Source organism: Gekko japonicus, unplaced genomic scaffold, assembly GCF_001447785.1.
Source record: "Gekko japonicus isolate JY-2015 unplaced genomic scaffold, Gekko_japonicus_V1.1 scaffold8553, whole genome shotgun sequence".
Taxonomy (NCBI): domain Eukaryota; kingdom Metazoa; phylum Chordata; class Lepidosauria; order Squamata; family Gekkonidae; genus Gekko; species Gekko japonicus.
Window position 1 is genome coordinate 5,788 of NW_015163334.1, and position 3,792 is coordinate 9,579.

Here is a 3,792-nt window from a genome sequence, read left to right on the forward strand (position 1 = left end):
GGACGACCATCTTTTGGGTATGTTGTAAGTATGTAGGGCTATCTTTCGACTCTGCTCCTGCAGGGTGCAGGGGGCTGGACTAGATGACCTGCAAGGTCCCTTCCAACATTCTATGATTCTGTGAAGAGGAGGTTGAGGGAGGACAGGATGGCTCTCTTGAAGTCTTTGAAGGGCTGCCTATCAGAGGAAGGCAGGGAGCTGTTCTTGTTGGCAGCAGAGGATAGGACTTGAAATAATGGAATGAAGGACGGGATCTTAGGGGGAACTTTTTTGACAGAGTCCTGCCACAGTGGCATCAGCTGACTCAGGAGGTGGTGAGCTCCCCCTCTCTGGCAGTCTTTAAGCAGCAGCTGGAGAAACACCTGTCAGGGATGCTCTCGGCTGATCCTGCATTGAGCAGGGGGTTCGACTAGATGGCCTGTAGGACCCTCTCCCAACTCTGGGATTCTATGATTCTGTGAGCGCGGGCTCAAATCTGGGAGAACCGGGTTTGATTCCCCACTCCTCCCCATGCAGCTGCTGGTGTGACCTTGGGTCAGCCACATGTTCTCTCATGAGCAGTTCTCCAAAGAGCTCTCTCAGCCCCACCTACCTCACGGGGTGTCTGTTGTGGGGAGGGGAGGGGAAAAAGAGTTTGTAAGCCGCTCTGAGACTCCTTTGGGTAGTGAAAGGGAGGGTATGAATCCAATCTCTTCTTCTCTCTCTTCTCTAAATGCCTTCTTTCTATTCGAAAAACAGGTCCAGGAATCTCTGGCACAGAATGGTCCGGCTGTGCCCACTACCGAGGTTACTGTCGAGAGATGTGCTTCCCCCAGGAAAAATCGCTGGGCCCCTCGGGCTGTCCTGAAGGCCAGGTGTAAGTTGCCGATGTCTGACACCCTCCTTTTCTCCAGACCCAGTTTGGTGTAGTGGTTAAGAGCGCGGACTCTAATCTGGGAGAACCGGGTTTGATTCCCCGCTCCTCCACGTGCAGCCTGCTGGTGTGACCTGGGGCCAGTCACAAGTTCTCTCGGAGCTGTTCTCTCAAGGGCAGTCCTCGAGAGAGCTCCCTCAGCCCCACCTACCTCACACGGTGTCTAATCTGGGAGAACCGGGTTTGATTCCCCGCTCCTCCACGTGCAGCCTGCTGGTGTGACCTGGGGCCAGTCACAAGTTCTCTCGGAGCTGTTCTCTCAAGGGCAGTCCTCGAGAGAGCTCCCTCAGCCCCACCTACCTCACAGGGTGTCTAATCTGGGAGAACCGGGTTTGATTCCCCGCTCCTCCACGTGCAGCCTGCTGGTGTGACCTGGGGCCAGTCACAAGTTCTCTCGGAGCTGTTCTCTCAAGGGCAGTCCTCGAGAGAGCCCCCTCAGCCCCACCTACCTTATAGGGTGTCTGTTGTGGGGACAGGAAAGGAAAGGAGACTGTAAGCCGCTCTGAGACTCTTGAGTGAAGGGCGGGGTATAAATCCAACCTCTTCTTTCCTGTTTTGACCTTCTGGTTGAAAGTGGTGGTGTCAAGTTGCAGCCAAAGATGGCGAACCCTTGGGGTTTTCAAGGCAGGATATGAACAGAGGCACTTTGCCATGGCCTGCCTCTGCGTTGCAACCTTGGACCTCCTTGGTGGTCTCCCATCCAAGTACTAACCGGGGCCGACCCTGTTCTGATGAGATCAGGCTAACCTGGCCTATACAGACACAAGAGACACTCGGAGCGGGTCTGCCATTGCTTGCCTCTGACGTTGCCTCCTGGCACTGGGATTCAGGGGATTAGTGCCTCTGAATGTGGAGGTTCCCCTCAGTCACCAGGGCTAGTAGGCCACTGATGGACCTCTCCTCCACGAATCTGTCTCATCCCCTTTTAAAGCTGTTTATTCCTGTGGCCATCACATGTTCGTCACTCAGAGCCAGTTTGGTGTCGTGGTTAAGTGCGCGGACTCTAATCTGGGAGAACCGGATTTGATTCCCCACTCCTCCACTTGCACCTTCTGGATGACCTTGGGCAAGCCGTAGTTCTGTCAGAGCTGTTCTTGAAAAAGAGAGCAGTTTCTGTCAGAGCTCTCTCAGCCCCACCTACCTCACAGGGTGTCTGTTGTGGGGAGGGGAAGGGAAAGGAGTTTGTGAGCCTCTCTGAGACTCCTTCGGGTAGTGAAGGGTGGGGTAGAAATCCAATTTCTTCTTCTTCTCGAAAGAGTTCTCTCAGCCCCACCTACCTCACGGGGTGTCTGTTGTGACGAGGGGAAGGGAAAGGATTTTGTGAGCCGCTCTGAGACTCCTCCGGGTAGTGAAGGGCAGGGCATAAATCCAATCTCTTCCTCCTCCTCTTCTTTTTCTTCTTCTTCATGTGTGGTGTGACCTTGGGTCAGTTACAAGTTATTTCAGAGCTGTTCTCTCAAGGGCAGTTCTCTGAAAGAGCTCTCGCAGCCCCACCGACCTCACAGGGTGTCAGTTGTAGAAAGCCAGTTTGGTGTCGTGGTTAAGTGTGCAGACTCTAATCTGGGAGAACCAGGTTTGATTATGCACTCCTCCAATCGCACCTGGCTGGATGACCTTGGGCAAGCCATAATTCTGATGAGCTGTCCTTGAAAAAGAGCCGTTTTTGTCAGAGCTTTCTCAGTCCCACCGACCTCACAGGGTGTCTGTTGTGGGGAGGGGAAGGGAAAGGAGATTGTAAACTGCTCTGAGACTCCCTTGGGTAGTGAAGGGCGGGGTATAAATCCAATCTACTCCTCCTCCTCTACAAAGTAAGATCATCCTTTATAACAAACAGCAAAGAGGGCAGGCTAGTAAAATCTCCCTCTTGTACAGAGCTTTTGTGAGTCACTGCTTATTTTTTCCAGATACATTCGGCATTCTAGTTGTATCTGAAGAAGTGAGCAGTGAATCATGAAAGTGAGAGCCATTTTAGTGTAGCGGTTAGGGGCACGGACTCAGAACTGGGAGAACCGGGCTTGATTCCCCCACTCCTCCACGTGCAGCTGCTGGGGTGAGCTTGGGTCAGTCACAAGTTCTTTCAGAGCTGTTCTCTCAAGGGCAGTCCTCGAGAGCGCTCTCTCAGCCCCACCTGCCTCACAGGGTGCCTGTTGTGGGGAGGGGAAGGGACAGGAGACTGTAAACCGCTCTGAGACTCCTTCGGGTAGTGAAGGGCGGGGAATAAATCCAGTCTCCTCCTCCTCCGTGTAAAGGTGTATTTCCTTTTGTCTGAACCTACTGCCCATTGGCTTCATTGAATGTCCTCGAGTCCTAGTATTTGGGGAGAGGGAGAAGAATTTCTCTTTGACAGCTGTCTCCACCTCATGCATAATCGCCTTTATCATGTCCCCCCCTTGCAAAGAGTCAACGGACACCAACGGGGGCCGGGGGAGGGTCAGGGCTGGTTCAAGGTATTCTGTCATCCCCATCCTAGCAGCGTGATGGGCCCCCTCTGTCACCAATCCCTGGGACCCGGGGGGGCAACGCATTCCGACTGTTTCTCCGTTCTGTTGGCAGCTGCTGCCTGTCCGGCGCTTCGGAGGGCATCTGGGTCCCATAAACCCAGTGAGGCATTGGCGACGAGGAGTCCGCTGACGGAGGAGCGTCTGCCGAGTTTCCGAAGAATCACATATGTCACACGAGTGTGCGTGGGGTTGGGGGAACGGTGGGGCTGTGACTGTATAAGCGCAACTGTATCATTCTAGCAAAAATAAACCTTGTGTCTGTCGCCGGAGTCATTCCTGGAGTACCGCTTGCGGGAGAGTAGACGCAGAGTTGCCAGAAGCAGAGTTGCCAACATTCAGGTGGGTTGAAAGTAAGAGATTAGTAGGAGCCTGAAGTTG

At 53.6% G+C, this 3,792-nt stretch overlaps 1 long non-coding RNA gene across 1 annotated transcript in view; it reads left to right on the plus strand.

The window, feature by feature from the left end:
- LOC107107016 overlaps positions 1 to 3,675 on the plus strand; it is a 7,589-nt gene extending 3,914 nt beyond the window's left edge. Inside the window, exons 3-4 of the long non-coding RNA XR_001482383.1 lie at positions 739 to 856; positions 3,467 to 3,675. This is a non-coding gene — a long non-coding RNA (uncharacterized LOC107107016). The remainder of the gene's footprint in view (positions 1 to 738; positions 857 to 3,466) is intronic.
- Positions 3,676 to 3,792: the final 117 nt, after the last annotated feature.